This window comes from Hippopotamus amphibius, chromosome 3 (assembly GCF_030028045.1).
Source record: "Hippopotamus amphibius kiboko isolate mHipAmp2 chromosome 3, mHipAmp2.hap2, whole genome shotgun sequence".
Classification (NCBI taxonomy): Eukaryota; Metazoa; Chordata; class Mammalia; order Artiodactyla; family Hippopotamidae; genus Hippopotamus; species Hippopotamus amphibius.
The window spans coordinates 193,906,841-193,920,641 of NC_080188.1; the positions used below are offsets into that span (position 1 = coordinate 193,906,841).

The 13,801-nt window shown below is 34.6% G+C and overlaps 1 protein-coding gene across 3 annotated transcripts in view; it reads right to left on the bottom strand.

Annotated features, from left to right (window-relative positions):
* KCNT2 (potassium sodium-activated channel subfamily T member 2) overlaps positions 1–13,801 on the bottom strand; it is a 371,544-nt gene that overhangs the window by 157,566 nt on the left and 200,177 nt on the right. The gene's annotated exons all lie outside the window — the stretch shown is intronic.

The window sequence follows — 13,801 nt, forward strand, 5'->3', positions numbered from 1 at the left end:
CACTTAGAAAATTAGCAGAGATTAAGAGGGAAGTCTCTTGACAAGCTTAAAAATAATTTTCCCAGAAAATATTTGAGGGGCAGAAAGCTTCAGAAATGCAGCACAACTGATAGTTTATAATAACTAGTTTTCATGGAAAAAAAATATGGAAAAAAAATAATTAAAAAATAATTTTAACATAGAAAGATTGGTAAAAGGGGAATGACTACAGTGACCATTTGTGAGAACATATTAGTTTACTTTGTATATGATAGTAAAGATAAAAGGATTTTGACTCTCTGTGTGTGTTGAAAGAAATCAATAATTCTCAGATATTAAAAAAAAACAGAAAAGTTTTTTTAAAAAGATGCTAACACTGAGAAAGGAAATGAAAATCACACTTACCATGAAATTTTACATATAGTCACCCCATAAATTATTACTTAATTAACTGAATAAATCAAAGCACATAACAGCTGTCCCTCAGTTTCCAGGACTCTCTGTGGATAACAAAATATGAGGAGGCTCAAGTCCCTCGTACAAAATGGCCTAGTATTTGCATATAACCTATGCACCTCCTCCCATATACTCTGAATCCTCTTTAGATTACTTATAATATTTAAAACAATGTAAATATGATGTTAATAGTTGCCAGCAGGCAGTAAATTTGTCTCACTTCTTAAAATTAATGGAATTTTTTTCAAATATTTTTAATCCACAATTGGCTGAATCCGAGGATGCAGAATCCTCAGATACAAAGCGATGACTGTATTGGAGAAATCTGCTACTCAGCTAGATACATTTTATTGTATTTTTTACCTTTTTATTGAAGTATAGTTGACATATTTTATGTTACAGGTGCAAATATAGTGATTCACAATTTTTAAAGGTTATACTCCATCTGTAGTTATTATAAAGTGCTGGCTATATTCCCTTTGTTGTACAATATATCCTTGTAGCTTGTTTTATACATAATAGTTTGGACCTCTTAATCCTCTACCACAATATTGCCCATCCCTCTACCCCTCTCCCCGCTGGTAACCACTAGTTTGTTCTCAATAACTGTTAGTCTGTTTCTTTTTTGTTATATTCACCAGTTTATTTATTTATATTCCACATATAATAATATCATACAGTATTTGTCTTTGTCTGCCTTATTTCACTGAGCATAATATTCTCCAAGTTCATCATGTTGTTGCAAATGGCAAATTTTCATTCTTTTTATGGCTGAGTAGTATTCCATTGTGTGTGTGTATGTGTGTGTATATATATATATATATATATATATATATATATATACCACATCTTCTTTATCTTTCCATCTGTTGATGGACACAGGTTGCTTCTATATCTTGGCAACTGCAAATCATGCTCCTACAAACAGTGGGGTGCATGTTTAATTTTGAATTAGTGTGTTTTTTTCAGATATATACCCAAGAGTGGAACTGCTGGATCATATAGTAGTTCTATTTTTAGTTTTTTGAGAAACTTCCATACTGTTTTCCACAGTGGCTGCACCAATTTCATTTTCATAAACAGTGTACAAGATTTCCATTTTTTCCACATCCTCGCCAACATTTATTATTTGTGTTCTTTTTGATAACATCCATTTTGACAGGTGTGGGTTATATCTCATTGTGGTTTTGATTTGCATTTCCCTGATGATTAGTGATACTAAGTGTCTTCTCATGTTCCTGTTGGCTATCTGCATGTCCTCTAGCCACAGAAATCAGACAAGAAAACAAAATAAAAGAAATCCAAATTGGAAAGGAAGAAGTAAAACCGTCACTGTTTGCAGATAACATGATGCTATACATAGAAAATCCTAAAGAAACCACCAGAAAACTACTATAACTCATCAATGAATTTGGTAAAGTTGCAGGATACAAAATTAATACACAGAAATCTATACACTAATTGCTATTCTATACACTAGCAACAAAATTTTAGGAAGAAAAATTAAGGAAAAATCCCATTTACCATCGCATCAAAAGGAATAAAATATCTAGAAATACCTAAGGAGGTAAAAGATCTGTACTCTGAAAAGTATAAGACACTGATAAAAGAAACTGAAGACCACATAAACAGATGGAAAGATATATTGTGTTCTTGGTTTGGGAAAATTAATATTGTTAAATTAAACATATTCCCTAAGGTAATCTACAGAGTCACTGCAATCCCTATCAAAATACCAATGACATTTTTAACATAACTAGAACAAATAACTAAAATTTGTATGGAAACACAAATGACCCCAAATATCCAAAACTGTCTTGAGAAAGAAGAAGAGAACTGGAGGAATCACACTCCCTGACTTCATATTATACTATAATGCTAATCAAAACAGTATGATACTGGCACAACAACAGAAACATAGATCAATGGAACAGAATAGAGAAACCAGAATTAAGCTCATACACATACAGTCAATTAATCTACAGCAAAGGAGACAAGAATATACAATGGATAAAAGACAGTCTCGTCAATAAGTGGTGCAGGGAAAACTGAACAGTTACATGAAAAAGAATGAAATTAGAACATTTTCTACCACCATACACAAAAATAGGCTCAAAATGGATTAAACACCTAAAGGTAAGACCAGAAACCATAATGCTCTTAGAGGAAAACATAGGCAGAGTATCCTTTGACATAAATTGCAGCGATATTTTTTTTGGATCCGTCTCCTAAAGCAAAGGAAATAAAAGCAAAAACAAAGAAGTTGGACCTAGTTAAACTTAAAAGCTTTTGCACAGCAAAAGAAACCATGGGCAAAGTGAAAAGACAACCTACAGAATAGTAGAAAATATTTGCAAATGATATGACTGAAAAGGGTTAATATCCAAAATATGTAAACAGTTCATACAACTCAACATCGAAAACCAAACAACCTGAATAAAAAATAGAAGGAAGACCTGAATAGATATTTTTCGAAAAGGGACATGTAGATAACTAATACATTTTAACAAAGAAAGCAAAACTACGTTCTACTGTAGCACTGTCCATGAAATAGTCACTAGCCTCATATGACAGTTTAAACTTAAATTTAATAAAATTAATTAAAATTAAGAATTCAATTCCTTTATCACATTAACTACATATCAAGAGTTCAAAGCGACATACAGCAAATTCAAAGCTATATTGGATAGTGGAAATATAGAATACAGAGCATTTTCATCACCACAGGAAGTTTTATTTGACAATACTATTAGGGAAAATGAGGGTTAAGAATACAGGTAGATCTGAGGGACTATTTGTGCAGAAAGAAGAAACTGTGGTCAATGGTTTGTAACTTTAACTTGCATGAAAGTTAATGACTAGTAAACCAGAATTCCTGAAGTGAACAATGGATGTCTTCTAAAACATAACAATGAGCCTAAAATGGTCTGATAGTTAATTTGACGTATCAACTTGACCGGGTCACAGGGTTCCAAGGTATTTGGTTAAATGTTGGTCTGGATGAGTGGGAAATCCCAGAATATGGAGAGACAGAGAAGAGAAACCACAAATTGTGTGTATAAATTTACACAGCATTGGCTGACTCCTGAACTGTGCATGTATGGGGCAGAATAAAAGCAATCTGAACTAAGATTTGAATCATTGCCAACTGCAATGGTAATACAGTTTGCCTTTTGAGTTGAATCAAATTGACTGCTGCTAAAACAAGAATATCAATATTCTTGGCAGAATACAAGAGAATCCAAGGCTTTACCACAAAGCACGATAAACAATACAATGCAAAATTACTGAATATGTGAAGTGACAGAGAAATGAGACCTATTTTCATGGGAAAAACAAACAAACAAAATAATACCTAATGGCTGCTAGTCTCTATATGATCTAGATGTTAAAATTATCAGACAAGGATAAAAGCAGCTCCTATAACTACAGTCAGTGAGGTAAAGGAAAGCAATGCTTGTAATAAACAGAGAAAAAAGTCAGTAGAGTTACAGGAAATATTTTAAAAATTAAACAGAAAACTAAAATATTTGAAAAATATTCACTGGGTAGACTTTGAAATAAAATGGAAATGACAGAGGAGAGAGTCAGTGAACTTGATCAAGGATCAAATGAATTTATCCAATTTGAAAAACAAAGAAAAAAGGAATGGAAAAAGGAACAAAGTTCAGGGACTTTTGGAACAAATGTGAAAACATCTTAAGTAATGTAATTGGATTCCCAGGAAGGAAACAAAAGATAAATTAGAGCGGAAAATTATTTGAAGAAATAATGGGCAGAAACTTCCCAATTTTATGAAAGACACAAATTTACAAGTTTAAAGAGTTCAGCAAATCCCAAACTACATAAACAAAATGATAACCACACCTAAGCACACTGTCATTAAACTGTTGAAAACCAAAGATAAAGATATTGTTTTGAAAGTGGCCAAAGAAAAACAGTCATAAAACCAAGGACTCTCATCAAAATCATGCAAACACAGCTGACAATGAAACAACAGCCTAAAGTTCAGAATGATGAGGAAACAAAACAAACAAAAAAAACTATGAAATCGGAATTTAATGTATAGAGAAAAATCCTTCAAAGAGATGAAATAAAGGACTTTTCCAATAATAAAATCTAACAAAAGGTGTCGCCATCAAAATCATACCACAAGAAAAATGTGAGAAACTCCTTTAAACTAAAGGGAAATGATACCAGAGGGAAAGTTAGAACTTCAAAAACCAATGATGAATATCAGAAATGGTTACCATTTGAATGAATAGAAAACACTATTTCCTTCTTAAATGCTTAAAAATATATGTCTGTATAGGGCAAAATTTATGGAATTGTCAGTAGGGTTTCAAATTTATAAAGATAACTGACATCTGACAATTACAACATAAAGAACAGTAGAAGAGGGATAAAAGCAAAGTATCTCATTTTAAAAAGAGGTATAATATTAACCTGAATTAGACTATGAAAAGTTAGCAAAGTGTATTGTAGTCTCTAGAACAGTCACTAAAAATATTTAGAAGGTTTTTCTAAAAAGCCAATAAACATATAACTCAAAATAAAAAAAAATGGCAATTTTTAAAAGGTAGAAAAGAGGAAACAGAGGAACAAAAATCAGTGGGGAAAAAAAAACAATTTAGACTTAACATCCAACCACATGAATGATGACATTAAACGTTCATGGACTAAACGTATTAAAACATAAAGAATATCAGAAGAACAAAAGAAGTAAGATCCAATGTAAGCTATTAAGAACAGATGCATTTTTAAATATAAAGTTACTGATAGGATAAGAGAAGTAGACAATAATAAGAAAACAAACAATTTAAAAAATGGGCAAAAAATTTGAACAGACATCTCACCAAAAGCATGCACGGATGACAAATAAACATATGAAAAGATGCTCAACATCTTATGCTGTCAGAAATTGCAAATTAAAACAACAATGAAATACCACAACACAACTACAAGAAAGCTTACAATCTAAAACAGAGACGACAACACGAAATATTGTTCAGGGTGTGGAACAGCAGGAAATCTTGTTCATTTCTGGTGGGAATGCAAGATTGTACAGGAACTTTGAAAGACAGTCTGCAGTTCATAGCAGCACTATGTACAATAGCTACTACGTGGACGCAACTTAAGTGTCCATTGACAGATAAATGGATAAAGAAGATGTGGATAAAGAAGGAGTTGGGGAGAGATGGAGTGGGAATTTGGGGTTAGCAGATGCAAACTATTATGTATAGAATGGATAAACAATAAGGTTCTATATATGACAGGGAACTATATTCCATATGCTGTGATAAACCATAATGGAAAAGCATATAAAAAAGAATATGTGTGTGTGTGTGAATCATTTTGCTATACAGCAGAAATTAACACAACATTGTAAATCAACTATACTTCAAAAAATGTGGTATACACACACACACACACACACACACACACACACAATGGAATATTATTCAGCCATATAAAAGGATGAAATAATGCCATTTGAAGCAACATGGATGGACCTAGAGATTATCGTACTAAGTGAGGTAAGTCAGACAGAGAAAGACAAATATCATATTATATCCCTTATATGTGGAATCTAAAAATATAATACAAATGAACCTGTTTACAAAACAGAAATAGACTCACGGACATAGAAGACAAACTTATGGTTACCACGGGGGAGGGGAGAGATAAATTAGGAGTTTGGGATGTACACGCTACTATATATAAACTAGAAAACAAGGAACTATTGCATAGCACAGAGAACTATACTCAATATCTTGTAATAACCTATAACAAAAAAGAATATATATATGTGTATGTATAACTGAATCACCTTGCTGTACACCTGAAACAATGTAAATCAACTACACACCAATTTTAAAAATTCTAACAAAGAAAAGTGAAACAACTAAACATACTTTTACCATATAATCCAGCAATTGCAATCCTTTGGTATTTATCTAAATAAGTTATCCACACAAAAGCCTACGTTTAAACATTCACAGCACCTTTATTCATAATTTTAAAAGTTTGGGCATAAGATGTTCTTCAACAGGTGACTGAATAAACAAACTGAGGTACATTCAGACATCAGAATATTTATCAGCAATAAAAAGAAATGAGTTGTCAAGCCATGAAAAGATGCAAAGGAAACTCAAATGCACCTGCTAAATGAAAAGAGCCAATCTGAAAAGGCTACGTACTATATGATTCCAACTACATGGCATCTGGAAAAGGTCAAACTGGAAAAAGTAAAAAGTTCAGTGGTTGCTAGGGGCTTGATGGAGTGGAGGATATGGGAAGGATGAACAGGTGGAGGACAAGAGATTTTTAGGGTAGGGAAACTATTCTGTATGATATTGTAATGGTGGATACACACACATTTGTCAAAACCCACAGAATGTACAACACAAAGAGTGAGCCCTAATGTGAACTATGAACTTTTGGTAATAATAATATATCAATAATTGCCCATCAATTGCATCACAAATGTACCATATTAATGCATAAGGGAAACTGAAGGAGAGAGGGGGGAAAAGAAATTCTCCATATTTTGGGTACAGTTTTTCTGTAAATCCCAAACTGCTCAAAAATACATACATACATACTATTAAAAAGAAGTAAGTGGGAAAAAGCATGAGCTTTTTCCTAAATCCTGGGCTCTAATCTCACTCGGGAATTCACAAAGTGTGTGAGTAAAGAAGTTACTAAACAGATGTGACTTTTAGGATAGAAGGTTTGACTATGTTTGCGCAATGAATGTGGACAGCTGCCCTTCTTGTTTTACTTCACTCTTGGTAACATGGGACATGCAGACCCCTGACCCCAAAAATGTTTTCCCTTGGCTTCTCTGACACCTTGTCCCTGGCTGTCCTTTGACCTTTTTATCCCAAATGAAAGTCACCTTCCTGCTGGGAATTCTTCCTTTCCCCCGAGGTGGATGCTACCAGAGCTCCTCCATCTCCCTTACCTCTACGTTTGGCCAGTCCTCAAGTCTTCGTAAAATTCAACTTTTATAACTCGAAGCAAGTATAAATTATTGTTGGCAAGTTAAGGACCTAAAATAAATCACTGTATTTACTGTGGCATTTTTTTTAACTGAACTCCAAATGACCATGAAAGAACTCAGACATTTCAGTGAAATTTTATACGTGAATTGCTTCCCTCTCCTCCATAAGAATTTGTAATTTTCCTTAGAGTCTCAGATAGAGTCTATGACCCAGACAATGGTAAGATATTGGTCTGGTTAAAGGTCACTTTCAACCCAATTTTCAATTTATAAAATACATCTGTAGCACTTAGTAAATGATAGACATTTTTTTATATTTTGAGTATATTTTGTTAATTTACCTGTTGGGTATTTTTTTAAGATGACACATTTAAAAATTAAAACCAAATTATGAAACTAAAATAATATTTGTAAATATTTATAGGTAACCAAACAAGGTAACCAAACTAAGTAGACAAAATATTTATACAACAGAGAGTTAGAGTCTTGTAGCAAACTGGAGATCAAATCTTTCCTAGAAACACTCAAATGTGTTATTTTATAAACAATTCTTGGTAAATATAATCCTTGCCCAGAGAACAGTTTACTCATAGAAAATCCTGCAAAGGCTTCACATTACATTAGACTCAAAAGCAACCACGTACAAGGGTCTGTTTTGTTCACAATTAGGTTGTCTTATAAATTATAAGATTAGATTACATATATAGATATCTATAATGTAAGAGATGAAATGCAATTCTAATACAAAGTATCTACAACATATATCATCTATAATTAGGTGGTTTGACTTTATGACTGGTTAAGGAAACTACAGGATTTCATTGTAATTAATCATAATTGACATCTTTGGAGAAGGAGGCTTCATATTTGATATATACTTATTATAAATACAAGAGTAATTCCGGATGTTCTTAAATAAAATGCTTGAAAACAAAACACATAGCCAAAACCCCTAAGATACAAAACTTTAAAATATGTTGCTGTCTTTTAGACTGGCAAGCTATTAGAAAACAAATGACCAGACCATTTAGTTTTAGTCAAACACCTATAGGCTCAGCAGTAACTCAGCCTTCAAAAATAATCTGCACCAGAGGGAAGAATAATTAAAGAAGACTTGGTCTATCATTCTGGACTTTGGTATCAAAACTTATAGGGCTGTTAGTATAATTTTATCTTCCTGCCATGTTTAAATAAAGGGTATCTACATTATATCTGGGAAGTACCTGTTAAACAGAAAAATCACAGGCCCAAAATGGCATCACTTGTGCTAAAGCCCATGATACTAACCTTAGATGTAAAACCTACCATAACTGCACTGTTGACCTTTGCCAGAAGTGTAATCTTTTTTTTTTAAGCTTTTTATTGGAATATAATTGCTTTACACTCTTGTACCAGCTTTTGAGGTACACCAAAGTGAATCAGCTGTATTTATACATATACACCCATATCCCCTCCCTCCCGCAACTCCCTCCCGCTATCCCTGTCCTGGCCTTCTGAGGCATCACCCATCATTGAGTTGATCTCCCTTTGTTTTATAGCAACTTCCCACTAGCTATCTATTTTACATTTGGTAGTATATATATATCTATGCTACTCTCTCACTTCGTCCCAGCTTCCCCTTTACCTCCCGCCCCCCCAACCCCGTGTCCTCCAGTCCATTCTCTGCATCTGCATCTTTATTTTTGCCCTGTCACTGGGTTCATCAGTAACACTTATTTATTTATTTTTTTAGATTCCATATATATGAGTTAGCATACAGTATTTATTTTTCTCTTTCTGGCTTACTTCACTCTGTATGACAGACTCTAGGTCTATCCACCCCATTACATATAGCTCCATTTCATTCCTTTATATGGCTGAGTAATATTCCATTGCATATATGTGCCACATCTTCTTTATCCATTCATCTGACGATGGACGTTTAGGTTGTTTCCATGTCCTGACTATTGTAAATGGTGCTGCAATGAACATTGTGATACATTATCTTTTTGAATTATGATTTTTTTCTGGGTATATGCCCAGTAGTGGGATTGCTGGGTCATGTGGTAGTTCTATTTGTAGTTTTTTAAGGAACCTCCAAACTGTTTTCCATAGTGACTGTAGCAACTTACATTCCCACCAACAGTGCAGGAGAGTTCCCTTTTCTCCACATCCTCTCCAACATTTATTGTTTCTAGATGTTTTGAGGATAGCCATTCTAACCAGTGTGAGGTGATACCTCATTGTGGCTTTGACTTGCATTTCTCTCCTATTAGTGATGTTGAGCATCTTTTCATGTGTTTGTTGGCCATCTGCATGTCTTCTTTGGACAAATGTCTATTTAGGTCTTCTGCCCATTTGTGGATTGGGTTATTTGCCCTTTTGGTATTAAGCTGCATGAGCTGCTTGTATATTTTGGAGATTAATCCTTTGTCTGTAGCTTCATTGGCAAGTATTTTCTCTCATGCTGAGGGTTGTCTTCTTGTCTTGTTTATGGTTTCTTTTGCTATACAAAAGCTTTTAAGTTTCATTAAGTCCCATTTATTTATTTTTGATTTTATTTCCATTATTCTAGGAGGTGGGTCAAAAAGGATCTTGCTTTGATGTATGTCATAGAGTGTTCTGCCTGTGTTTTCCTCTAGGAGGTTTATAGCATCTGGTCTAGATATCAATTATAGGAAAAAAACTATAAAAAATACAAACACGTGGAGGCTAAACAATATACTATTAAACAACCAAGAAATCACTAAATAAATCAAATAGGAAATCAAAAAATATCTAGAAACAAATGACATTAAAAATACAACAACCGAAAACCTATGTGACGCAGCAAAAGCAGTTCTAAGAAGGAAGTTTATAGCAATACAGTCCTACCTCAAGAAATAAGAAAAATCTCAAATAAACAACCCAACCTTACACTTAAAACAATTAGAGAAAGAAGAACAAAGAAACCCCAAAGTGAGCAGAAGGAAAGAAATCATAAAGATCAGATCAGAAATAAATGAAAAAGAAATGAAGGAAACAATAGCAAAGATCAATTAAACTAAAAGCTGGTTCTTTGAGAAGATAAAATTGAAAAACCATTAGCCACATTCATTAGGAAAAAAGGAAGAAGACACAAATCAACAGAATTAGAAATGAAAAAGGAGAAGTAACAACAGACACCTCAAAAATACAAAAGATCATGGGAGACTACTACAAACAACTATATGCCAATAAATTGGATAACCTGGAAGAAATGGGTAAATTCTTAGAAAAATACAATCTTCCAAGACTGAACCAGGAAGAAATAGAAAATATGAACAGACCAATCACAAGGATGGAAATTGAGACTGTGATTAAAAATCTCCCAACAAACAAAAGCCCAGGGCAAGATGGATTCACAGGCGAATTCTATCAAACTTTTAGTGAAGAGCTAACACCTATCCTTCTCAAACTCTTCCAAAATATACCAGAAGGAGGAACACTTGCAAACTCATTCTATGAGGCCACCATCACCCTGATACCAAAACCAGGCAAAGATGTCACAAAAAATGAAAATTACAGGCCAATATCACTGATGAATATACATGCAAAAATCCTCAACAAAATACTAGCTAAGAGTATCCAACAGCAAATTAAAGAGATCATACACCATGATGAAGAGGGGTTTATCCCTGGAATGCAAGGATTCTTCAACATATGCAAATCAATCAATGTGATACATCATATCAAAAAATTGAAGGATAAAAACCACACGATAATCTCAATAGATGCAGAAAAAGCTTTTGACAAAATTCAATATCCATTTATGATAAAAACTCTCCAGAAAATGGGCATAGAAGGAAATTACCTCAACATAATAAAAGCCATATATGACAGACCAACAGTCAACATGGTTCTAAATGGTGAAAAACTGAAAGCATTCCTTCTAAGAACAGGAACAAGACAAGGTGCCCACTCTCACCATGATTATTCAACATAGTTTTGGAAGTTTTAGCCACAGCAATCAGAGAAGAAAATGAAATAAAAGGAATCTGAATTGGAAAAGAAGAAGTAAAATTGTTACTCCTTGCACATGACATGATATACATAGAAAACCCTAAAGACTCTACCAGAAAACTGCTAGCACTAATCGATAAATTTAGTAAAGTAGCAGGATACAAAATTAATGCACAGAAATCTCTTGTATTCCTATACACTAAAAAGGAAAAAGCAGAAAGAGCAATTACGGAAACTTTACCATTCACCATTGTAACAAAAAGAATAAAATATCTAGGAATAAACATCCTTAAGGAGGCAAAAGACCTGTATGCAGAAAACTGTAAGACACTGATGAAATAAATCAAAGATGATACAAACAGATGGAGAGACATAGTATGTTCTTGGATTGGAAGAATCAACATTGTGGAAATGACTACACTACCCAAAACAATTTATAGACTCAATGCAATCCCTATCAAATTACCAACAGCATTTTTCACAGAACTAGAACAAGAAATCTTATGATTTGTATGGAAATGCAAAAGACCCCAAATAGCCAAAGCAATCTTGAGAAGGAAGCTGTAATTGGTGGAATTAGGCTTCCTCAGTTCAGACTATACTACAAGGTCACAGTGATCAAGACAGTATGGTACTGGCACAAAAATAGAAAATAAGATCAATGGAACAGATTAGAGAACTCAGAGGTAAACCCAAGCACATATGGGCACCTTATCTTTGAGAAAGGAGGCAAGAAAATACAATGGAAAAAGACAGCCTCTTCAGTAAGTGGTGCTGGGAAAATTGGACAGCTACATGTAAAAGAATGAAATTAGAACACTTTCTAACACAAAAACAAACTCAAAATAGATTACAAAAGTGTAATCTTAATCAATCAGTTTGGAATTTTCTGGTCAGCACCAATGAGGTAAGATGTCATGTGGGCCCTTCTCCATCCTCCCTGGAGGAAGAAGAGATAATCTGCAAGGAAAAACCCTTGTTGATCTCCTGGCCCAAAATATCCCTTTCTTTCTTTTGCTAATGATGTCCTGGGCCCACAGTCCTTTCTGTAAATTCCTTCCACTTTCTACTACTTCTCCGAGGGCCCGTCTAGTTGCTACATGGGATGCTGCCTGATTCATGAATCATCTATAACGCCAAATGCACTGGGTTGTATTTTGTTTTTTGACAGACTGAAAAATTACCTTGGATTCCAGTTTTAAGATTACCTGCACTCCCTTGCTCTTGACAATGATCTCTCAGGGGTTATAATCCTACTTTTGATTTCTGAGAGTGTAGTAATTCCCACAGATGTGTACTGGCAAAAACCTGATCGGCTGTCTGAATTTCTAGATATAACATATGCTTAGAATGTTACTGGAAGTTTTGGGACTGAGCAGCAAGTCAACTGTAGTCAGTTCAGGTGCTTAATTTCTCTTTCTTTACAGAGAGACACAATCCATTTTTTCAAGAACTTTTATTGAGTTATAATTGACATACAATAAACTGCATATATTTAAAGTGTACAATGTGATTTTTTTTTCTCATTAGTAATGTATATATGGCAATCCCAAACTCCCAGTTCATCCCACTGCAACCCATCCCCACCCCCGCCAGCTTGCCCTCCTTGGTGTCCATATGTTTGTTCATAGAGAGACACAATCTATTTTGGACTGTGCTTCTCAGAGCTGAAATCCTGTACTGTTTTCTAGTGTGTGTTCGTCTGAGTTCCAGCCATTTATCCAAAGCCCTACATCCCTTAAATTGTGCCTTTTGCTTATTTAAGTCCTCTCCCAGGTTCTGGAGGAATCCGCCCTCAACACCAAATTGTTGACTTAAAAAAGTGCACAATGTGAGAGGTGTGAGGTAAGTTTAATTTGGGGCAAAATGAAGACTGTAGCCCGGGAGACAGCATCCCAGATAGCTCTGAGAAGCTGTTCCAAGGAGGCCGGGGGCAAGCTCAGTATACATGTGGTTTTGGTGAAAGGGAAAAGCATGCAACCAAGAACGTATTGTTCACAGAAGGTTACTGCTCGTCACAAGGAGCAGCCGTCACCATGAAGAATTTTAGTGTTTTTTCTAGATATGAGGAGATATAAGAATTGGGCCTATAAAGTTGGCTCCGGATAATATCTAACTGCCAGAAGACCTGTTCTGCCAGTTTTTCCCAGAGTACAGAGGGCCTCATTTCAGCCCTCCACCCTGAACACCTTTCCGGGGGGCATCGGCAGTCAGCAGCTGCAGCAGCAGGACTGAATCTTTGCAGAGGTGGATGGCAAGGCCAATGGCGAGTGCCAACTGTCGTTGACAAAATCCAGCTCCAGATGGGAGTCCTCTTGAGTCTCCCTCATCTATTTATTCTTTTCAACAAAGTTATGACCACAGGGTCTCAAAACTTCATAAAAATCACGGACAAATGTC